The sequence below is a fragment of the Ranitomeya imitator genome, chromosome 4 (genome assembly GCF_032444005.1).
Source record: "Ranitomeya imitator isolate aRanImi1 chromosome 4, aRanImi1.pri, whole genome shotgun sequence".
NCBI classification, from domain to species: Eukaryota; Metazoa; Chordata; class Amphibia; order Anura; family Dendrobatidae; genus Ranitomeya; species Ranitomeya imitator.
The window spans coordinates 45,369,324-45,394,698 of record NC_091285.1 but is presented as its reverse complement, the minus strand read 5'-3'; positions in this window follow the sequence as shown (position 1 = coordinate 45,394,698).

The following is a 25,375-nucleotide window of genomic DNA, read 5'->3' as shown; positions in this document are numbered from 1 at the left end:
CCCGAGCCTGACAGCTTTCACGAAAGGTTCGGAGACACGTGGCCTGTACGTGCATCGAAATCCAAGATAGGACCGATGATCTTAGAGATCTGAAAGAGCCCCAAGAAAAATCATGCTTTCAGGGCCGGGAAGAACTTCAATCGCCACCTGTGATGACTTTATTTGTGTTTTATGTATGGTGCCAACCTACACGGCAAGGTAGAGATTTTCAGTGGAGCAATAGTGCTAGTCAAAGCCCTGTGATTCTTTTTGGTGGTGGTGATAGTATTTGGTTTTATTTCCTGTGATACAACAGAACAGCAAGCTTATATTGGCTAAATAATTTATATTACTGTAGTGTGAACATAAAATGGATATTTTGAGTCCATATTGACATATACAGAATGCATTCAAACCATGACAGAGCAGCATTGCTGGTCATTGCTGGTCATACATTTACAGAGAGACAATGTTCGTAGTGACAAAATCGTGAGAAATGTTTACTCCCATTGTCTGAAGGTTTAAACTTTACAAAAAGTCCTATATTTGTTGTTTGTTATTGTAAAACATGAGATTTATTTAACCTCTGTCTGCTGATGATTTATGTTATTCTTTGGAGCTTTTGAATCGTGTGGGCTTATTGCACCATTGTCTGATGCTTACCTGTATCTCTGATTCATCTTATCCCAAAGGCTGGCCACTTGAGGGCAAGGCTGAACCAGACCTCCCACATAGTGCAAAATACAGGCCAGAGAAACATGACTAAGGCTAGTTTCACATTTGCATTAAAAAACGCAGCGTTTTTAACGCAAACGCATGTGGTGCAAAAAAAAAACGCATGTAAACGCATTAAAATGCTGCGTTTTTTTAGACGCATGCGTTTTTGCATGTGGTAAAAAAAAGCGGCGTTTTGACGCGTTTACATGTGTTTTTCCCTGCGTTTTCGTTTTTGAAACGCATGATGAGAAGTCTGTGACAGATGCCAATCATCAAAATCAACTAGAAAACCCACTATAAACAGAAATAGCTAGTGTTAGGGTTAGGGTTAGGGTTAGAATCCCTAGTAACCATAGGGATCCTAACCCTAACCCTAGGGATCCTAACCCTAACCCTAACCCTAGGGATCCTAACCCTAACCCTAACCCTAGGGATCCTAACCCTAACCCTAGGGATCCTAACCCTAACCCTAGCCCTTAGGGTTAGGGTTAGAATCCCTAGGGTTAGGGTTAGGGTTGGGGAATGGCTTATCAGTGTGTATTCTTGTGTTTTTCTATTGAAACGCATGCGTTTAAAAACGCATGCAAATGCATGTGCTTAAAAACGCATGCATTTACATAGACAGCAATGCATTTTTTTGCCGCAAAAAAAGCCGCTAGAAATTACTACAGGTTGCATTTCCGCAACAAAACGCAAGCATAGAAACGACGCATGTGTCGGCAAAACGTGGCAAAACGCATGCAAAAAAACACAAGCGTTTTTAATGTTAAGTATAGAAAAGAAAATGCCTGCGTTTTTTTGCGCTAAAACGCAGCGGCAAAAAACGCAAATGTGAAACCAGTCTGAGATAGAAGCAGAAGTTGGGCGCCTGTACTTATACGTGTACAGTGTTGTGATATGTGCATAAGTGGGGACGCCCATGCAGTGCTGTGAAACTTCCTGGAGTTCTCTGTCTTGGAGGTTGCTTCTCTGATATTCCAGATGGATGATGTTTGAAAAGCTCCTTCGCGATGATAAGTTCTCTGTTTTGATGGTTGCCTCTCTGATATTCCAGACAGATGATTTTTAAAATGTCCTTGGTGATGATGTGAGTATATATACTTAATGTTAAAATATACAAAAGTGTACGCAATCATACTATTCCTTTAGTTTTGTACCTTGAAATAAAATTGAGTTATATCGCAAATAGTAAAATTCTTTAAAGCCGTATCCAAACCTTAGTGTTAAAAACTTGGCAATATAATTATATCAAGAAACTTGCTAAATCCTTGATCATAGAGATTGATTTGTGGTAAATGGTAAAGGAATAGCATGTTGATAAACTTTTTTGGTCTCTATAACATTATGTAGCCACAAGTTTACACTGGCTGAACAATTTGCATAGTATATGGAAACTTGCTATACCCAGGGGCATAGGGATCGCACTCAAGGGCTCCATTTAGAATTATAGATCTATATTTGTGAACTAAATCTTATGGATCTGTCCCATAACCAGTGTCTACAGATTACATTGCTTTAATGCACTTGCACTTTTTTAGTATAGTTCTTTGTGTGGCTAACTTGTTTGTTCTTGCACCTCTGTTCCCAAACTAGGGCCCAAACTAGGGCCTATTAGGGCCAGAACGGATAGCAGCCATTTCTCAACAAAGTGGTCTGGAAACGCTCGAAACGCACGTTGGGGTCTCTGCCATCCAGTTCAGGGTTTGTGTCTTTGTTTTCTGGTACATTTCAAAAAACTGACCGTCACATCCAAACATAGACTAAGTGTGAACAGGTGCTGAACCTAGAGTCGCCAACTCATATATAGTCAAGTAAATAAGGCAGCACACTGCAGCGCCAAAACATGCAAACATGAAACACGAAAATTGAACTGCATTACTGCACTAGAAATATGAAAAATGAGAGCGTTTAGCGCATAAAAATGGCCAATTTTATGTGTACCTGGTAGCCACTTTACGGCATCTCTCTTATACCAGGTCCTAAACTTGCCTTTCCTCGCTGAGAATAAACGTCTCCATCTGAATGGGTACCTGTGAAACCTCTTCTTAGACTAAAATTCTCTCTCTCTATGGAGGGGTAATGGACCTGCAGTAATTAAACACCTGTGACTAGGAGGCGGAGTGCTCAGTCAGAAGGCTAAAGAATACATTTCAAAAGACTGACCGTCACATCCAAACATAGACTAAGTGTGAACAGGTGCTGAACCTAGAGTCGCCAACTCATATATAGTCAAGTAAATAAGGCAGCACACTGCAGCGCCAAAACATGCAAACATGAAACACGAAAATTGAACTGCATTACTGCACTAGAAATATGAAAAATGAGAGCATTTAGCGCATAAAAATGGCCAATTTTATGTGTACCTGGTAGCCACTTTACGGCATCTCTCTTATACCAGGTCCTAAACTTGCCTTTCCTCGCTGAGAATAAACGTCTCTGTTGTGAATTCTGTGGCTGAATTCACTCCTGTGGTCACAAGTGGTACTGCAGCTTCTGAGCTTCCTCCCTCAGGTGTTCTGGTGAGCTCGTTAACTGCTTCATTACTTAACTCCGCCTGATGCTGCTATCCTTGCTCCTTGTCAATGTTTCAGTGTTGGATCTGAGCTTCTCCTGATTGTTCCTGTGACCTGCTGCTCTGTATAGCTAAGTGCTTTTTGCTTTTTTGTTGCTTTTTTTCTGTCCAGCTTGTCTTTTGTTTTGCTGGAAGCTCTGAGACGCAAAGGGTGTACCGCCGTGCCGTTAGTTTGGCACGGTGGGTTTTTTTTGCCCCCTTTGCGTGGTTTTGCTTTAGGGTTTTTTGTAGACTGCAAAGTTCGCTTTACTGTCCTCGCTCTGTCCTAGAATATCGGGCCCCACTTTGCTGAATCTATTTCATCCCTACGTTTTGTCTTTTCATCTTACTCACAGTCATTATATGTGGGGGGCTGCCTTTTCCTTTGGGGAATTTCTCTGGGGCAAGTCAGGCCTATTTTTCTATCTTCAGGCTAGCTAGTTTCTTAGGCTGTGCCGAGTTGCCTAGGTAGTTGTTAGGCGCAATCCACAGCCGCTTTTAGTTGTGTTTAGGATAGGATCAGGTGTGCAGTCTACAGAGTTTCCACGTCTCAGAGCTCGTTCTTGTATTTTTGGGTATTTGTCAGATCACTGTGTGCGCTCTGATCGCTAAGCACACTGTGTTTCTGGATTGCCTTCATAACACCTGTCATTAGCAAACATAACAGTACAAGGAGCCCAAACTAATGATTCTCAATAGAGGGAAAGAAAAAGTTCTGACATCATTTTTTTTTTTCTGCTCTGTGTTCACTTTTTTTTTTTCCCCTAGACATTTGGGTGATTCTGGACACAGGTGTGGACATGGATATTCAGGGTCTGTGCTCTTCAATGGATAATCTCGTTATAAATGTACAAAAAATTCAAGATACTATTGATCAGAAATCTATGTTAGAACCAAGAATTCCTATTCCTGATTTGTTTTTTGGAGATAGAACTAAGTTTCTAAGTTTCAAAAATAATTGTAAGCTATTTCTGGCCTTGAAACCTCATTCTTCTGGTAATCCTATTCAACAGGTTTTGATTATTATTTCTTTTTTGCGCGGCGACCCTCAAGACTGGGCATTTTCTCTTGCGCCAGGAGACCCTGCATTGAGTAGTGTCGATGCGTTTTTCCTGGCGCTCGAATTGCTGTACGATGAGCCTAATTCAGTGGATCAGGCTGAGAAAAATTTGCTGGCTTTGTGCCAGGGTCAGGATGATATAGAAGTATATTGTCAGAAATTTAGGAAATGGTCAGTACTCACTCAGTGGAATGACTCTGCGCTGGCAGCTTTGTTCAGAAAGGGTCTCTCTGAGGCTCTTAAGGATGTCATGGTGGGATTTCCTATGCCTGCTGGTTTGAATGAGTCTTTGTCTTTGGCCATTCAGATCGGTCGACGCTTGCGCGAGCGTAAATCTGTGCACCATTTGGCGGTACTGCCTGAGGTTAAACCTGAGCCTATGCAGTGCGATAGGACTATGACTAGAGTTGAACGGCAGGAATACAGACGTCTGAATGGTCTGTGTTTCTACTGTGGTGATTCCACTCATGCTATTTCTGATTGTCCTAAGCGCACTAAGCGGTCCGCTAGGTCTGCCGTCATTGGTACTGTACAGTCCAAATTCCTTCTCTCCATTACCTTGATATGCTCTTTGTCGTCGTTTTCTGTCATGGCGTTTGTGGATTCGGGCGCTGCCCTGAATCTGATGGATTTGGATTATGCTAAACGTTGTGGGTTTTTCTTGGAGCCTTTGCGGTGTCCTATTCCATTGAGAGGAATTGATGCTACACCTTTGGCCAAGAATAAACCTCAATACTGGGCCCAGCTGACCATGTGCATGGCTCCTGCACATCAGGAAGTTATTCGCTTTCTGGTGTTGCATAATCTGCATGATGTGGTCGTGTTGGGGTTGCCATGGCTACAAACCCATAATCCAGTATTGGATTGGAATTCCATGTCGGTATCCAGCTGGGGTTGTCAGGGGGTACATGGTGATGTTCCATTTTTGTCGATTTCGTCATCCACCCCTTCTGAGGTCCCAGAGTTCTTGTCTGATTATCAGGATGTATTTGAAGAGCCCAAGTCCGATGCTCTACCTCCGCATAGGGATTGTGATTGTGCTATCAATTTGATTCCTTGTAGTAAATTCCCTAAAGGTCGATTATTTAATTTATCCGTGCCCGAACACGCCGCTATGCGCAGTTATGTGAAGGAATCCCTGGAGAAGGGACATATTCGCCCATCGTCATCACCACTGGGAGCAGGGTTCTTCTTTGTAGCCAAGAAGGATGGTTCGCTGAGACCGTGTATTGATTACCGCCTTCTTAATAAGATCACTGTTAAATTTCAGTATCCCTTGCCATTGTTATCTGACTTGTTTGCTCGGATTAAGGGGGCTAGTTGGTTCACTAAGATAGATCTTCGTGGTGCGTATAATCTGGTGAGAATCAGGCAAGGAGATGAATGGAAAACTGCATTCAATACGCCCGAGGGTCATTTTGAGTATCTAGTGATGCCGTTCGGACTTGCCAATGCTCCATCTGTGTTTCAGTCTTTTATGCATGACATCTTCCGTGAGTATCTGGATAAATTCCTGATTGTTTACTTGGATGACATTTTGATCTTCTCAGATGATTGGGAGTCTCATGTGAAGCAGGTCAGAATGGTTTTTCAGGTCCTGCGTGCTAACTCTTTGTTTGTGAAGGGATCAAAGTGTCTCTTCGGTGTGCAGAAAGTTTCATTTTTAGGGTTCATCTTTACCCCTTCTACTATCGAGATGGATCCAGTTAAGGTCCAAGCCATCCAGGATTGGATTCAGCCGACATCTCTGAAAAGTCTGCAAAAGTTCCTGGGCTTTGCTAATTTTTATCGTCGCTTCATCTGTAATTTTTCTAGCATTGCCAAACCATTGACCGATTTGACCAAGAAGGGTGCTGATTTGGTTAATTGGTCTTCTGCTGCTGTGGAAGCTTTTCAGGAGTTGAAGCGTCATTTTTGTTCTGCCCCTGTGTTGTGTCAGCCAGATGTTTCTCTTCCGTTCCAGGTCGAGGTTGATGCTTCTGAGATTGGAGCAGGGGCGGTTTTGTCACAGAGAGGTTCTGATTGCTCAGTGATGAAACCATGTGCTTTCTTTTCCAGGAAGTTTTCGCCCGCTGAGCGTAATTATGATGTGGGCAATCGAGAGTTGCTGGCCATGAAGTGGGCATTCGAGGAGTGGCGTCATTGGCTTGAAGGAGCTAAGCATCGCGTGGTGGTATTGACTGATCATGAGAACTTGACTTATCTCGAGTCTGCCAAGCGCTTGAATCCTAGACAGGCCCGTTGGTCGTTATTTTTTGCCCGCTTCGACTTTGTGATTTCGTACCTTCCGGGCTCTAAAAATGTGAAGGCGGATGCTCTGTCTAGGAGTTTTGTGCCCGACTCTCCGGGTTTATCTGAGCCAGCGGGTATCCTCAAGGAAGGAGTAATTGTGTCTGCCATCTCCCCTGATTTGCGGCGGGTGCTGCAAAAATTTCAGGCGAATAAACCTGATCGTTGTCCAGCAGAGAAACTGTTCGTCCCTGATAGGTGGACTAATAAACTTATCTCTGAACTTCATTGTTCGGTGTTGGCTGGTCATCCTGGAATCTTTGGTACCAGAGAGTTAGTGGCTAGATCCTTCTGGTGGCCATCTCTGTCACGGGATGTACGTACTTTTGTGCAGTCCTGTGGGATTTGTGCTAGGGCTAAGCCCTGCTGTTCTCGTGCCAGTGGGTTGCTTTTGCCCTTGCCGGTCCCAAAGAGGCCTTGGACACATATTTCGATGGATTTCATTTCTGACCTTCCCGTTTCTCAAAAGATGTCAGTCATTTGGGTGGTCTGTGATCGCTTTTCTAAAATGGTCCATCTGGTGCCCTTGGCTAAATTGCCTTCCTCCTCTGATTTGGTACCTTTGTTCTTTCAGCATGTGGTTCGGTTGCATGGCATTCCTGAGAATATTGTTTCTGACAGAGGTTCCCAGTTTGTTTCAAGGCTTTGGCGAGCCTTTTGTGGTAGGATGGGCATTGACCTATCCTTTTCCTCGGCTTTCCATCCTCAGACTAATGGCCAGACCGAACGAACCAATCAGACCTTGGAAACATATCTGAGATGTTTTGTTTCTGCAGACCAGGATGATTGGGTGTCCTTTTTGCCGTTGGCTGAGTTCGCCCTTAATAATCGGGCCAGCTCGGCTACCTTGGTTTCTCCATTTTTTTGCAATTCTGGGTTCCATCCTCGTTTCTCTTCAGGACAGGTTGAGTCTTCGGACTGTCCTGGTGTGGATTCTGTGGTGGATAGGTTGCAGCAGATCTGGACTCAGGTGGTGGACAATTTGATCTTGTCCCAGGAGAAAGCTCAACTTTTCGCTAATCGCAGACGCCGTGTGGGTCCCCGACTTCGTGTTGGGGATCTGGTTTGGTTGTCTTCTCGTCATATTCCTATGAGGGTTTCCTCTCCTAAGTTTAAACCTCATTTTATTGGTCCGTATAGGATTTCTGAGGTTCTCAATCCTGTGTCTTTTCGTTTGACCCTCCCAGACTCCTTTTCCATACATAATGTATTCCATAGGTCGTTGTTGCGGAGATACGTGGCACCTATGGTTCCATCTGTTGAGCCTCCTGCCCCGGTTTTAGTGGAGGGGGAATTGGAGTATATTGTGGAGAAGATTTTGGATTCTCGTGTTTCTAGATGGAAACTCCAGTATCTGGTTAAATGGAAGGGTTATGCTCAGGAAGATAATTCCTGGGTTTTTGCCTCTGATGTTCATGCTTCCGATCTTGTTCGTGCCTTTCATGCGGCTCATCCTGGTCGGCCTGGGGGCTCTGGTGAGGGTTCGGTGACCCCTCCTCAAGGGGGGGGGTACTGTTGTGAATTCTGTGGCTGAATTCACTCCTGTGGTCACAAGTGGTACTGCAGCTTCTGAGCTTCCTCCCTCAGGTGTTCTGGTGAGCTCGTTAACTGCTTCATTACTTAACTCCGCCTGATGCTGCTATCCTTGCTCCTTGTCAATGTTTCAGTGTTGGATCTGAGCTTCTCCTGATTGTTCCTGTGACCTGCTGCTCTGTATAGCTAAGTGCTTTTTGCTTTTTTGTTGCTTTTTTGTTGCTTTTTTTCTGTCCAGCTTGTCTTTTGTTTTGCTGGAAGCTCTGAGACGCAAAGGGTGTACCGCCGTGCCGTTAGTTCGGCACGGTGGGTTTTTTTTGCCCCCTTTGCGTGGTTTTGCTTTAGGGTTTTTTGTAGACTGCAAAGTTCGCTTTACTGTCCTCGCTCTGTCCTAGAATATCGGGCCCCACTTTGCTGAATCTATTTCATCCCTACGTTTTGTCTTTTCATCTTACTCACAGTCATTATATGTGGGGGGCTGCCTTTTCCTTTGGGGAATTTCTCTGGGGCAAGTCAGGCCTATTTTTCTATCTTCAGGCTAGCTAGTTTCTTAGGCTGTGCCGAGTTGCCTAGGTAGTTGTTAGGCGCAATCCACAGCCGCTTTTAGTTGTGTTTAGGATAGGATCAGGTGTGCAGTCTACAGAGTTTCCACGTCTCAGAGCTCGTTCTTGTATTTTTGGGTATTTGTCAGATCACTGTGTGCGCTCTGATCGCTAAGCACACTGTGTTTCTGGATTGCCTTCATAACACCTGTCATTAGCAAACATAACACGTCTCCATCTGAATGGGTACCTGTGAAACCTCTTCTTAGACTAAAATTCTCTCTCTCTATGGAGGGGTAATGGACCTGCTGTAATTAAACACCTGTGACTAGGAGGCGGAGTGCTCAGTCAGAAGGCTAAAGAATACATTTCAAAAGACTGACCGTCACATCCAAACATAGACTAAGTGTGAACAGGTGCTGAACCTAGAGTCGCCAACTCATATAAAGTCAAGTAAATAAGGCAGCACACTGACCTGGTATAAGAGAGATGCCGTAAAGTGGCTACCAGGTACACATAAAATTGGCCATTTTTATGCGCTAAACGCTCTCATTTTTCATATTTCTAGTGCAGTAATGCAGTTCAATTTTTGTGTTTCATGTTTGCATGTTTTGGCGCTGCAGTGTGCTGCCTTATTTACTTGACTATATATGAGTTATCCTCACACTTTTGTAAAGCACCTTAAAATGGCTACTGCATTCCCTGCCTCAGCTTTTATGCGTGATATGATAATCCTTCTTCATTGACTGGCTATACCATGTGAAGAGATAGGTGCAATGCATTTTGGGGAAGCCCACGTGGTCATGCCAAAAGTCAGGTCAGCCTTCTATCAATCATACAATCTTCTGCAAAGTGTAAAAACTCAACAAGCATTTTTTGGACAATTTGTATGAATTGAATCGTAAATTGTTTAAATTTGCTGGGATCTGCCAACTTAATAAAATCGGACTCAAATTTGATTTGCCTTGAATTGATTCTATCATCTCAAGTATTTAGACATTCCTGTTTCTGGTTTATTTTTTTGGCTCTTCCAACCTGTTCATATTTTATAGGTGTGTTTTAATAGGAAAATACATATGTATAGTTTGTAATATATGAATGTGCTATGTTGGCCCTCATTAAATTGGATTTCTAAGCTTCAATATAAAAATCTCTCTTATGTTATGCCTGTGCATTATTATTATAAAGACAAAGAAATAGTAGGCACATATGTAAATATGGTGTAGGCCCGCTACTCGCTTGTATTATTCACACCATTGTAAAGCCTTCATCAGAAAAATACAGAAAAGAATTATGAGAAGCAATATCTAGATATTTTTTGTAGGATCTTTTCATAACGATTTTTAAAAAGCCTTTTTGTTTTCAAAGCTATTCTTCTTATCACACTTTCAATTGCCCACGCAGATGAATCTATGAGGTGTTAATAAATTTAAAGGACACTAGCTACATGGTAAATCAGATTATCTTCTTCACCTTCTGGATGTTGGAAGAACATTAGGTACTTTTTCTTGTGTTGCAAAATAAGGTAAAGGCAAATGTGCTAAAAGTCAGCTAAAATGGGGTAAAAGCTTCCCTGAATCCAATAAAGTTTGAATATGCAGAAGAATTATCCTGTTGGTTTATATTGTGATATAGAAGTACAGAACTAAATCTTGCAAGTAGACCGATAACATGGCCAACGGAAGTTGCTGAAAGCAATAGCCATCTTGTACACAGCATATTCCAGACATTTTTAATGCCTATAATATTCAATAAGATTCATCAATTTGCAAATGGTATGTCTGAAACAGTAACTGAACTGAAGTGTAAAGTGGTTTTAAAAAATAAAATGATGATGGATTCTTCATGCATGAAAAAAGCTTACCTTGGTCATTGGCATCGGCTGATGAAACTACTACTCCCATCAGCCTACACCTGCTGCCACTAATAACAGTGAAAGCAGGTGGCAGCTGATTTATGTATTCATCAGTTGGTGACTGCGCACCAAATGAATAATTAAAAAAAATGGCATGGGTTCACCTGTATGTTTGATGACCAGTCAGGCAAAACTGACGGCTGCTGGCTGCAACTCTCAGCTGTCAGCTTTAGCACACTTGGTAATCAAGAAGAGAGGAGTCGCATGCCTTTTTTTTTAAATAAATAATTTTTAAAAAATGGCATGTGTTCCACCCCATTTTTGACACCCAGCCAAGCTAAAGCAGACAGCTGTAAATTGGCCACCCTCCAACCTAAAAATAGCATCCCACAGCCTATTAGATGTTCCAATTCTGTATTTGTGAGGTTGAGCTCATGGCTTTGTAATGGAAAGGTGTCTATAATACCCCTCTCCATTATTAATCCTAAAGTTATATTTATATAAACATGCAACAAGAATAAGGTTCTATATTTGAACTAAAAAACACAGTTAACTTTTTTATTTAAAAATAACAAACACAGTTATATTCACCTAATGCCCATTCTACTGAAGCCACGGTCTCCTGTAAAAAACATAAAATAAGAAACAGCAAAAACACTCACCCAACGACGATTCTACTCAAGCCATGGTTTCCTATAAAAAACAACCATATCCCTCACCTGTCCATTGTTCTGTCCTACGCCGTAATCCGTGTCTGGGATAAACAGTTTTCACACTGAACGGTGCCAAGATGAGAGCGTCCAGGCTGAAAAACTGCTTGGGAATGAGCCTCAGTGACTAGTGGTCAAGCCATCGAGGTTACCGTAGGTAACAGAGGTTGCATTCCCAGCTGGGCCCCTGAAATGCAGTGACCTCAGTGATATCACAGCACAGTGAGAAAAAGTCTCAAGGTGCAGCTGTAAAATTTCTCCCGATGAACTGCGGTGAACTCAACATGAGACATTTTCTCACTGTGTTACCTGTGTTCTCATCGCGGCCAGAGTGTGATGAATGTGTGATCCAATTTTCTTGGATGTGGAGAAGATAAAGGAAAACAATTCTTAATTTTCTCTATTGTGTTAGTCCGTGGAAACTGGACTTCAATCAGATGTCTAGAAGTGTTGTCTAATAGTTTCCATGTACTCTTTGACTTGCATAGCTGAGTGTGAACTGAATATTCAGATCAAACCCAGGCACTCAGTCATTTTTTGCTCGGACCGGCTCAATATGAGGAAAAACTTGGACATGTATATGCCCCCCTAGAATAATACTGGTCTGAGTGCGATTTAATGTTTTGTTGGATTGCATTCAGACCAAAACCACTGTAATCTGCACCTGCCCTCATCTTTTCTGAGCAATTAGAGACTTTGAATTATTGAGAATAAATTTGTCACAAATCAAATTTTTTGAGCTAGTGAATCGAATTGAATTTTTGGGAAAAAAAAATTCTGCAACACTAATGAATTTGATTTCAAGATTACTGCTCATGACTAGAGGACCTGTGGGTCCATGCTATCACTAACGTAAAATAAGATATGTAACTCCAACAAAATAAAAGAGTTCTCCACTAGTGATGAGCGCAAGTGCCCATACTTGAGTTTGCAAAGGGTGCTCAGGTATGCACCGAGTATCGAGGGTGACATGTTCGAGTCCCCGCGGCCACAAGTTTTGAGGCTGTTAGACAGCAAAAATAATCCTGTGCTTTCGATTTTTTTTAACTTCTAAGAAAAAGTGCAAATATCTTACCAAACATTTACACAATGCACACATAGGGTCCATTTCTAGATGCCAGTTCCTCTGGCATTAACCTTTTGTAATAATGGGGCTAACAACTAGCAGTTGAGGTTATAACCTTACCCTATTTTCACTTCATTACCAACCGCCATCACTTTTACAATACAATTACTATATGGGATTGTGAAAGGAAGCATTATACTGACTGAGTGGATGTATTGATCCCGTGCTTCATGATTTTGTTATACTTAGTTTATTATTCAGAGGTCAAGAGGTCTAGAAAGATGTTCACGCTATCAGCAAATAGGTGGAAGAAAATGTAATGGAAGTTAATAAAAACTATTACAACCTCATTTATCTAGAGTATTCAATATTTAATTGCAGAAAATAGAAAGCAATTTCCCTCTATATTGACTAGTATTCCATGTACTGGTAGAGATTTTCTGCATTTTGTTATGAGGATGTTCATCTAGACTGACTAGGGTTCATTTCATAGAAACATCAAGGTGTCCACCAAGTAAATACTGTAGACATGGATTGTAAAACCTCTATGGTTTTTCACGTGAAAGAGAAATAAATTTGTGGAACTGACTTTCTGTCTCTTTTTGTAACCTATTCAGTTCTATTGCTTTAAGGAGCCTATCCTTTTGGAAAAACTATACCCCTCAAATTATTCTAAACCACAGTTAAGAAATGTATAAACCCTTCTGGTCATACACAAGAATTAAGGCAAAGTGTAATGAAAAAATGAAAAATTACATTTTCCCCACTCTAATATTGCTTTAGCTGTACATTTTTCATTTATACAAGGGATACGTAATACAAGAAATTGGACAAAAGTTAATTCGCAATTTTGTCAAAATGTGGCAATCTTCCACATGTGGTCAAAAACTGCAGTTTGAGCACACGGCCGGGCTCAAAAATGAAGAAGCCATATTTGATTTTTGGAGCACTGGAAGAAATCCCGAACACTATGTCGCATGTGCAGAGCCCTTGAGTTGCCAAAACAGCAGAACCCCCCCACCCCAGAAGTGGCCTCATTTTGAAAATGAGGCCCCATAAGGAAATCATCTAGGGGTGTGTCAACCATTTTTATCCTTAAGTGCTTCAAAGAACATTATAACATTTTAAGGGAATCTTTCACCACCAAACTGCGGTCTAATCGGCAAGCATCATATTATGCTGAAGTGGGAGCTGAATAGACTGATGTATAGTTTTGTGAGAGAAGATTCAGTATAACCTGTGTTTTCATCATTTAAGCCTATGCACTTTTCTCGGATTTTTCATCCATTGAGCGGTCCTATCAGTGACTGACAGCTGTCTTTGCTTAACTGTGCATGCAGAGATAGCTCTACTGATGAGTAATTAAACACAAAACTGACACACCCAAATCTTAACTGCAGGCTTAAATGAAAACCGTGGCAATGGGCCACTTGTAAGACCTGGACTGGAGGGAGAGATCAGTGCCACTCGCATCTCACAGATCTCTTCAAAAATAAAGGCCCAAGACAGGTTTTCCTCAATTGACTTGGCCAAATAACTTGAACCAGTCCACACTTGGGGCTATCACTGTATACTTGCCCTCCATGTGTACAGCAGGGTCTGCTACTCTCCACCTTTCCTCCTTTTTTGCCATCCTGGACTGCAAGCTGCAAAGTTCTGCAGCTCTCTCTATACCGATTTTTTTTGTTATTATTAATATGAATGCGTTTAAGACATCCGCCGAACATGTTCGTGAGCATGCCCCATAGCCTGAAGGTCATGGCTGTGTGTTATAGCCATGACCTGCTTCTAACAATCATGCGTGGAGCAGAACTCCGCCTATGATAGTTAACCTGTTAAATGACTTTGTCAAAGTCTGACAGCAGCATTTAACATAAGCCCGCATGAAGACGCATTATTCCTTGCACCTATCGGCACATCGCTGCTTACCGATGGGTTGCTATGACAGCCTGAGATATGCCAAAGATCCCAGTGCATGTCATTATGGATTTTACAGCTTCAAGGGAGACTGTGATTTTTTTATATATGCAGCAAATCTATAGCATTAGTTTATAAGATGATCTCAATCAATTCGCCACATCTCCATAGACTGAAAAATAAAAATGTTACGGGTCTTGGCAACACAACACAAAAAAATGATTTTTGCAAACTTCTGTTTTTTTCACCACTAAAATAATAAAAAACTGGACTTCTTTGGTATCGTTGTAATCGCCCTGATGAGCAGAATTAAATTACAAGGTTTTTACCTCAAAATATACACCGTAAAAACAATTTCCGAAAAACAAATGTCTGACTTCCTTTTTTTTCACAGTTTTTCTCCACTAGAAATTTTGTTGCCGTTTTCCAGTACACTATGTGGTAAAATGAATGGTGTCATTTAAAAGTAAAACTCATCCTGAGAAAAAATAGGTCTGTAATTTTTATTGTCTGGACACTTCAACTGTGAGAGACAGAATCTAAAAAAAAATCCAGGAAATCACATTGTATGATATCTACATAATGAATTTGCATTTTATTGCATAAAATAAATATTTGATACAATAGAAAAACGGAACTTAATATTTGGTACAGAAACCTTTGTTTGAAAATACAGAGGTCAGACGATTCTTGTAGTTCTTGACCAATTTTGCACACAATGCAGCAGGGATTTTGGTCCCCTCCTCCATGTAGATCTTCCCCAGATCTTTCAGGTTTTGGGGCAGTGGCTGAGCCTGGGCAACATTGAGTTTCAGTTCCCTCCATAGATGTTTTATTGGGTTCAGGTCTGGACACTGGCTAGGCCACTCCAGGATCTTAAAATGCTTCTTTCGAGGCCACTCCTCAGTGGCCCTGGCTGTGTGTTTCAGGTTATTGTCATGCTGGAAGACCCAGCCACGACCCATCTTCAATGCACAAACTGAGGGAAGGAGTTTGTTGACCAAAATCTTGCGATACATACCCCATCCATCTTACCTTCAATTTGGTGCAGTTGTCCTGTGACTGTCCCTTTTGCAGAAAAGCTCCCTCAAAATATGATGTTTCCCCAACATTACGGTTTACCCCCTATGCTTTATGGTTGGGATGTTGTTGTTAGGGTTGTACTCATCCTTCTTCTATCTCCAAACACGGCGAGTGGAGTCGATACCAAAAAGTTCTATTTTGGTCTCATCTGACCACATTACCTTCTCCCATGCCTCTTCTGGACCATCTTGGTGAAGTTTAAACGGGGCTGGACTTTTGCTGGCGTGAGCAGGGAGACCTTGCATACCCTGCAGAATTTGAATCCATGACGGCATAGAGTGTTATTAATGGTAATGTTTGAAACTGTGGTTCCAGCTTTCTTCAGGTCATTGACCAGTTCCTTCCTTGTAGTTCTGGGCTGATTCCTGACCTTTCTCAGACTCATCCTTACCTCACGAGGCGAGATTTTGTATGGAGCCCCAGATCGAGAAAGTTTGACAGTCATCTTGTGTTTCTTCCACTTTTTAAGAATTGTGTCAACAGTTGTTGCTTTCTCACCAAGCTGCTTGCCTTTTGTCCTGAAGCCCATCATCCCAGGCTTATGCAGGTCTACAATTTTGTCCCTGGTATCCTAAGACAGGTCTTTGGGCCTGGCCATGGTGGAAAGATTGGACTGTGATTGAGTGTGTGGACAGGTATCTCTTATACAGGTAATGACTTCCTACATGTGGAATAAATACAGATAATGAGTGCAGAGTAGAAGGCTTCTTAACCCCTTTACCCCCAAGGGTGGTTTGCATGTTAAATACCGGACCAATTTTTAAAATTCTGACCACTGTCCCTTTATGAGGTTATAACTCTGGAATGCTTCCATGGATCTTGATGATTCTGACAATGTTTTCTCGTGACATATAATACTTCATGAAAGTGGTAAAATTTATTTGATATTACCAGTGTTTATTTGTGAAAAAAATAGAAATTTGGCAAAAATTTGGAAAATTTCGCAATTTTCCAACTTTGAATTTTTATGCCCTTAAATCACAGAGATATGTCACACAAAATACATAATAAGTAACATTTCCCATATGTATATTTTGCATCAGCTCAATTTTCGAACCAACATTTTTTTTTTTGTTAGGGAGTTATAAGGGTTAAAAGTTGACCAGCAATTTCTCATTTTTGCAACACCATTTTTTTAGGGACCACATCACATTTGAAGTCATTTTGAGGGGTCTATATGATAGAAAATAACCAAGTGTGACACCATTCTAAAAACTGCACCCCTCAAGGTGCTCAAAACCACATTCAAGAAGTTTATCAACCCTTCAGGTGTTTCACAGGAAATTTTGGAATGTTTAAAAAAAGTTGTTGTACAATTTGTCCTGAGGACGCCGATACCCCATATGTGGGGGTAAACCACTGTTTGGGTGCATGGCAGAGCTCAGAAGGGAAACCATTTGACTTTTCAATGCAAAATTGACTGGAATTGAGATGGGACGCCATGTTGCATTTGGAGAGCCCCTGATGTGCCTAAACATTGAAACCCCCCACAAGTGACATCATTTTGGAAAGTAGACCCCCTAAGGAACTTATCTAGATGTGTTTCGTACAAAAAGGAAAAAAGGAGCATGAACCGCATCTCCAAAAATCATACGTTGATCTAAAGCCGCTAGGCAAAAATTTATATAACTGAACATGAGGTTTTCAGTTTAACATTCTGATAAGACTGTATGAAGCCCACTGCCACGTCATGGCAAACCTCATAGTGGGTCCTACTGCCCTAACGGAGTGGGCCGTGTGGCGACCACCGCCACAGCGGCAATGCACCAGCAGGGCGAACAGCCTGTTGCCCCACAGCACCCATGCTTATCTTCTATTGTACCAATATTTGTGGTATGTCCTGATGAAGGGGTCATCTGAACACTGAAACGTGTAGAATAAACCACGTTTAAACCTCTACAATTTTTGGAATACTTCTTGCGGCAGCGCGGGGATGATCCTTTTTTCCTATCTAAGTGTATGTTTCAATCGGGTTCTGCACTGACCTGTGGATCTGCAGCAGCGGCCATTAATATATGTCCTTCCTTCAATCTCACCAGGTGAGTAGTTCTCTTGGTGGGCAACTTTGTGTAATGTTTGATAAGACCCTATTTGCACTTTTGTGTCTCCCTATTTTCTCTGACTCACTACAGTTTATAACACAGAGCCGTGAAAATAAAAAATCTTTTTTTCCCACAAAAAAAGTTTTTTAGCCCCCAAAATTTTTATTCTCCCAAGGGTAACAAGAGAAATTGGACCACAAAAGTTGTTGTCCAATTTGTCCTGAGTACGCTGATACCCCATATGTTGGGGTAAACCCCTGTTTGGGCGCATGGGAGAGCTCGGAAGGAAAGGAGCACTGTTTTACTTTTTCAACGCAGAATTGGCTGGAATTGAGATCAGACGCCATGTCTCGTTTGGAAAGCCCTTGATGTGCCTAAACAGTGGAAACCCCCAATTCTAACTGAAATCCTAGCCCAAACACACCCCTAACCCTAATCCCAACTCTAACCATAACCCTAACCACACCCTTAACCCGAACATGCCCCTAACCCTAGTCTCACCACACCCCTAACCCCAACCACATCCCTAACCCCAACACACCCCTAAACCTAATCCCAACCCTAACCACACCCTTAAATCCAACACACCCCTAACACTAATCCCAACCATAAACCTAACCACACCCCTAACCCTGACACACCCCTTGCCCTAATCCCAACTGTAAATGTAATCCAAACCCTAACTTTAGCCCCAACCCTAACTGTAGCCCTAACGCCAACCCCAACCCTAACCCTAGCCCCAACCCTAACCCTAATGCTAGCCCTAAACCTAGCCCCAACCTTAACCCTAGCCCCAAACCTAACCCTAGCCCCAACCCTAACCCTAATGGGAAAATGGAAATAAATTTTTTTATTATTATTTTTTAAATTTTATTATTTTTCCCTAACTAAGGGGGTGATGAAGGGGGGTTTGATTTACTTTTATGGTGAGTTTTTTTTAGCAGATTTTTATGATTTGCAGCTGTCACACACTAAAAGACGCTTTTTATTGCAAAAAATAGTTTTTGCATCTCCACATTTTGAGAGCTATAATTTTTCCATAGTTTGGTCCACAGAGTCATGTGAGGTTCTGTTTATTGCGGGACGAGTTGACATTTTTATTGGTACCATTTTTGGGCATGTGACACTTTTTGATCTCTTTTTATTCCGATTTTTGTGAGGCAGAATGACCAAAAACCAGCTATTCATGAATTTCTTTTTGGGGGGACGTTTATACCATTCCATGTTTGGTAAAATTGATAAAACAGTTTTATTCTTTGGGTCAGTGCGATTACAGCGATACCTCATTTTTATTTTTTTTATGTTTTGGCGCTTTTATACGATAAAAACAATTTTATATTAAAAATAATTATTTTTGCATCGCTTTATTCTGAGGACTATAACCTTTTTATTTTTTCGCTGATGATGCTGTATGGTGGCTCGTTTTTTGCGGGATAAGATGACGTTTTTAGCGGTACCATGGTTATTTATATTCGTCTTTTTGATCGCGTGTTATTCCTCTTTTTGTTCGGCGGTAGGATAATAAAGCGTTGTTTTTTGCCTCTTTTTTTATTTTTTTTTACGGTGTTCACTGAAGGAGTTAACTCGTGGCACAGTTTTATAGGTTGGGCCGTTACGGATGTGGCGATACTAAATATGTGTAATTTTACTGTTTTTTTTATTATTTAGATGAAGAAATGTATTTGGAGCAATATTTTTTTTTCTTTGATTAGGAATTTTTTATTTTTATTTTTTTTTACACATCTGAATATTTTTTTTAACTTTATAACATTGTCCCGGGGGGGGGGGCCCATGTTATAAGGGGGGGGCATCATGTTATAAGGTCGGATCGCTGATCTGACACTTTGCACAGCACTGTGTCAGATCAGCGATCTGACTTACAGTGATGCACGCTTACCAGCGCCTGCTCTGACCAGTCGCTGGTAAATTACCTCCCTGCAGGACCCAGATGCAGCCCCGTGGCCATTTAGGATCTGGGGCCTGCAGGGAGAAGAAGGTAGGAGACCCTCGGAGCAATGCGATCACATCACTTTGCTCCGAGGGTCTCGGGGAAGCATACAGGGAGCCTCCTCCCTGCGCGATGCTTCCCTGTGCCGCTGGAACACTGCGATCATGTTTGATCACAGTGGGCCGGGGGTTAATGTGCTAGGGCCGGTCCGTGACCACTCCTGGCATATAGTCGGATGTCAGCTATGATAGTCAACTGACACCCGGCCGCGATCGGCCACGCTCCCCCCGTGAGCGCAGCCGATCGCATATGACGCACTATCCCGTCGGTGGTCATACGGGCCCACCCCACCTCGATGGGATAGTACGTCATATGTCAGAAAGGGGTTAAAGAAAAACAAACAGGTCTGTCAGAGCCATAATTCTTGCTGGTTGGTAGGTGATCAAATTCTTATTTCATGCAATAAAATGCAAATTAATTATGTAAAAATCATACAATGTGATTTTCTGGATTTTTTTTATACTCTGTCTCTCACAGCTGAAATGTACCTATGATAAAAATTAAAGACCTCCCCATTCTTTGTAGGTAAGAAAACTTGCAGTGTGTCAAATACTTATTTTCCCCACTGTATGAGTCTAAAATAGTGTGAAAATTTCAAAACAACTTTGTTTCATTTAAATGGTGATATGGAAAAAAAAATTGACCTATTTTTTTTTTAAGTATATGCAACACTAAAACAATAGGTCACTTCCTGAGGATAGCTTCATGCCCACATATATTAAAGAAAATCAATAGAACTTGCCAAATGACTCGTGTATGAATTTTAGCTACTGTCTTGATGGCAGTTTTGGAGTAATTGTTAGATTGAAATTCCTTCAGACATGGGTAATTTCCGTTTTTACATTTTTGTTTTTTCCTCCTCATCTTCTCAGAGTCATATCTTTTTATTTTGCTGTCCACATAGAAATATGAGGGCTTGTTTTTTGTGGGACCATTTGTACTTTTAAATTATTCCTTTAATTTTACCACGTAGTGTACTGGAAAACAGAAAAAAAATCCATGTGTGGTAAAATTGTAAAAAAACTCACAATTCTGACATTGTTTTTATGGCGAACATTGTGTGGTAAAAAATAACAAGGCATTGTGAATCTCCTCATCATTTACAATTATAGTGACACCAACCTTGTCCATTTTTTTATTATTTTAATAGTGAAAAAAATTGGAAATTTGTAAAAAAAAAAAAAAAAAAAGAATTAGGCCGGCGTCACACTCAGCGTAGGGAAATACAGTCTGTTTTTTACGGCCGTAATATGCATAAAAATTCCAGAAATAGTGTTCCGTATGTAATCTGTTGGCAAGGTGTGGTCGCGTATTTTGCGCATGTAATGTTGCGTATGTAATCCGTATGACATCCGTAATGCTTTTTTTCCACGCAACCTGACAAAATGGACATTTAACGGTTTTGGAGCCTGAAATAATTAAAATTACCATCACCAACCCTATTTAAGGCCTCTACAACAGGTGGCACCCTCCAATATGGCCATTTTGTGGTTGTGCATCTGTTGGTGTGTTGTGGTAACGTTTGCACCATGTCTGACCTATTGCACTTCACCCCAACTCAGCGGGTTATGTTTAACTGGGTCTTGTCGCGTCGGTTTCGCCAGCCATATACTGTGATTGTAGATCCGCGAAGGAGGAGAAGAAGAATGTGGGTGCATCCTCTTTTGACCCAACGCCTCACTAAAGGCCATTTTCAGAGGCTCTATACAGCTCTGCGTGCACATCCTGATAAGTTTTACCTATACTGTAGAATGACAATACAAACATTTGATATCTTGTTGGGGACAGCACATCCAGGACTCACGTATCAGGACACCAGGATGTGAAAAAGCATATCCGCAGATGAGCGTCTTCTCCTTACCTTATGGTATGTTTTCAACACCCTCACATACTGTATGTTGATGATGGTTTTTTTTTTTCAGGGTTGTTTGCTAGCAGCTATCTTAAAATGTATGTGTTACTTAGGACCAAACCACAATAAAAATATGTATTTGTAATGTTCAACTTATGTACACTAGGTAAATCTCGATTAATTTCAATGATATTCCTGTGTTTTTAAGTAAACAACATACTTGCGCTTTCTCATGTTTTATCAAAACTATTGTTACAGAATTAATATGATTTTTTGTGTCCTTTCAGCTTCCCGTCAACTGGCTTGTCTTATGCGGGACTACACCTGGAGTTTCTCATTGGTCGCTCCACGATTTCTGGCATTGTGCGCTCAACATGTAGTGAAATATGGTCGAAACTACTTGAACTTGTCATGCCTGAGCCAAAAATGGCAGATTGGCTCAAAATAGCCCATGGGTTCAATGACACTTGTGACTTCCCACACTGCATTGGAGCCCTGGATGGGAAACATATCAGGGTGAGTAAGCCGCCGAACTCTGACTCCCAATTCTACAATTATAAGCAGTTTTTCTCTTTAGTTCTGTTAGCTGTAGTTGACAGTAACTACAGGTTTATAATTGTAGACATTGGGGCCTATGAGCGAACAGGAGACTCAAGAATCTTCAATTTGTCCATTATGGGTCGGCGGCTACGTGAAAACTAGTTAGACCTCCCACCACAACAACTCCCAGGCTCCAATGCTGAAGCAGTGCCATATGTTCTTGTGGGAGATGAGGCCTTCCAATTGACAAGGAATATCATGAGGCCTTATCCCAGGCGCAACCTGGATCACCAGTGGTGTGTTTTTAATTTGAGGCTTTCCAGGGCGCATAGACTGGTGGAGTGCGCCTTTGGGATTCTGTGTGCCAAATGGCGTCTCCTCCAGTCTGCCATTCAGCTGAGTGAGTCTACTATTAATGAAGTTATTAAAGCGTATGTTGTTTTGCACAATTTTACTAGACTTCATGATTGCCCGTCATCTGTTATTGGTGAAGAAATTTTGCCCAATGAGAGTAGGCCTACACCACATGGCCCTCCTCCACGCCATCCCCTTTCTGGAATAAAAGTGAGAGATATTTTCACAAATTATTTTGTTGCTCCTCAGGGTGCTACTCCCTGGCAAGATTATGCTGTTTCTCAGTTGTGATTTCCTTATTTTCAAAATATATTATCACCATAAAATATTTTATGCTTATAGAAACTGTACTCTGTGTGTTGTATTTACTTAATTACCATATGGTTATGAACAGAGCATATTGTGTGATTTAAGAATGATTGTTCCACAAACGTCAATTGGCTTTCAACAACATTTTTTACTTATAGCAAAAGCCTTTTGGTCTTAACTTTTAACCATATTTGTTTATGTTTTTGTTTTTTTTAGAAAACCACAACACAACAAAGTGCAATTACAGCACAAATTTAACCCAAACATGGTTAGGCGGAACAAATATAAACAAAAAAAATTTTTGGTTACAAATTTCGGTAAGTAGGTGGAGGTGATGGCGGCAGCTCAGGGTCCTGCTCAGGTGGCCTTTGTTGGGCCAATTGCCCTTCACCCTGTGTGGATGCTGTGTGTGGCAGATCAAAATACAGGCCTTGGTCATATTGGCCAGGTGGGTATTGGCCATAATGGATTTGTCTCTGGCCCTCATGCTGCTGAATATATTGGCTGGACTCATAGCCACCCCCAATATGGCCGTGTCGTCCAAACCCAGGTTGGGACCAGCCTACAGCACTGGGTCTGGAAAAGTGGGCATATTGGGAAGGTTGGTTGTAGGCTGCTATATGGTATGGTGCTGGCCTTGGTTGATTTTGGGTGGGGAGGGGTTGAGGTGTAGGCACACGTGGAGGAGGTGTTTCAAATCCTGATTGACCATGCACCTGTTGAGTTCGTGGAAGGTGTGGTAAAAGCTGCCTTCTCTCAATAAATTCAAAAACCTCATAGGGGTCATTTGGGGAGGTGCATAAATCAATCAGGATTTCTCACACGTAGCCTCACCTCACAGGGAAGGAGATGAATGTACCAGGCAAGACTGCAAGCAAAGGCCTCCTCTTCATCATCCGTGGCTGCCTTAGCCAAATAATTGAGGACCCGAGCATCCACATCCCTCCTACTGGCTTGCAACTCTCTCCTTCTGTGGCCTCTGTGTAAAGGCCCAGCTGCCCTGTGGGAAGGACACCAGTGGGACAGTAGGGCTGCTGCTCAGTCCATGCTCTTCCTGGCTTACAGGATCAGGTGCTGCTGAGGGTGGTGGTGCTGCATCTTGGACACTTGTTGCTGTCTCTTGTGATGCAGAAGCCGATGGTCCAGGAAGGATTGAGGTAGAAGAGGCCAAATATGGGCCTACAACCTCTTCTTCAACACCAGCCGGATTTATGACAACCTCCGAGTCCGACCGGGTCTCACTCTCAGTGAGGTTGGACTGTGTTCTGTTATTTAAAAAAAACGAATAACCAAAATTAATAGTTGTCTCATTTGCTAGCACAAGTTTATTATACATCTGTGACCTCGTCTCCCAGTAATTACCTACACGCAACCTACGATCCTCACAAGATCTCCTTCTGTAATCCCCTCTTATCTCCTCTTCCCACAATCATATACAAGATTTCTCTCGCGTATCACCCCTACTCTGGAACTCTCTACCACAACACATCAGACTCTCGCCAACCATTGAAACCTTCAAAAAGAGCCTGAAGACCCACCTCTTCCGACAAGCATATAACCTGCAGAAACCACCAATTGACCAAACTGCTGCATGACCAGCTCTATCCTCACCTACTGTATTCTCACCCATCCCTTGTAGATTGTGAGCCTTTGCGGGCAGTGTCCTCTCTCCTCCTGTACCAGTTATGACTTGTATTGTTTAAGATTATTGTACTTGTTTTTATTATGTATACTCCTCCTTACATGTAAAGCGCCATGGAATAAATGGCGCTATAACAATCCAAAATAATAATAACAAGAAAAATATTAATAATAATTGTGTTGTGATGTTTTTACTTACGGTCTTAGATCCTCACTGGGATCCAATAAGGAAAGTCAATCGTAGTATATGTACTTTTGCATTTTGGGTGGAGCTGCTGACCCACTTCTAGCCCGCTGCTGCCTTTCCCGATGATATTGGTCCCCGATGCTGCACCATCATATCATAACATCTTCCACTGCAATGACATGGAACAAATATTCTATAAGCTCATTCTGAATATTGATTAAAACAAATGGCATTGATTGATCATATTTTAATGATGGTAATAAAATGCCTTATTACATGAATTACCTAAAGTTTAAATTGCTTAAAACAACAAATACATTATACACAATAAAATGAAACAACACAAGGACAGGGTCCACTCCCCTCTGTACCAGTCTGGCGTTACCAAAAATCGTACCCAACGCAACATCTAGATTATGTATGTTACGTAAACACTTTCTCATGTTCAGCATCTTTGTTTTGGGGCAAAAAATTCTTTAAAAAAAAAAACAGACTAAGCCAAAAAAAAAAACTGAATGAAATCATGTAGGTAAAGCATTTTTCAAGGTTAATTAATGGTGCAACATGAATGTACTTACAAAGTTGTGTCTGCTCCGCACGTGTGCGTTGGTCAAAATCTGGGAATAGGATCTCACAGATGGCCCTCCAAGCTGCCTCTTTCCTGTCCCAGTTGGAGTAATTTGGATCCCGCTGGTCCCATATTTCAGGCCTTTCTTGGACCAGGATGAGAAGCATATCCACATTAATGATGGATGCCATGCTGCTTGCAACTCTGTGGAGGCGAGCGCCAGACTTCCGGGATGTCTGTCTGGCTTTTTGAGCTAATTAGTATGTATGGGCTTCCTGATTGAGGGCTTGGCACATTTCCTGGCACCTGGAGATGTCTGGCGTTTTTTTCGCAAGTCACACTGTTGGTCCGTGTGTAATCCGTATTTTTCTCGCCCCCATAGACTTGCATTGGCAAATTTTTTGTGCAATACACTGACAAATGCAGCATGCTGCAATTTTCTTAGGCCGTACAAGACCGTATAATACGGATACGTAAAATACGGCAAATAGGAGCTGGGCCATAGAGAATCATTGTACCGTATGCAATGCATATTTTCTGCGCCTCTCATACATCCGTAAAACTCGCTAGTG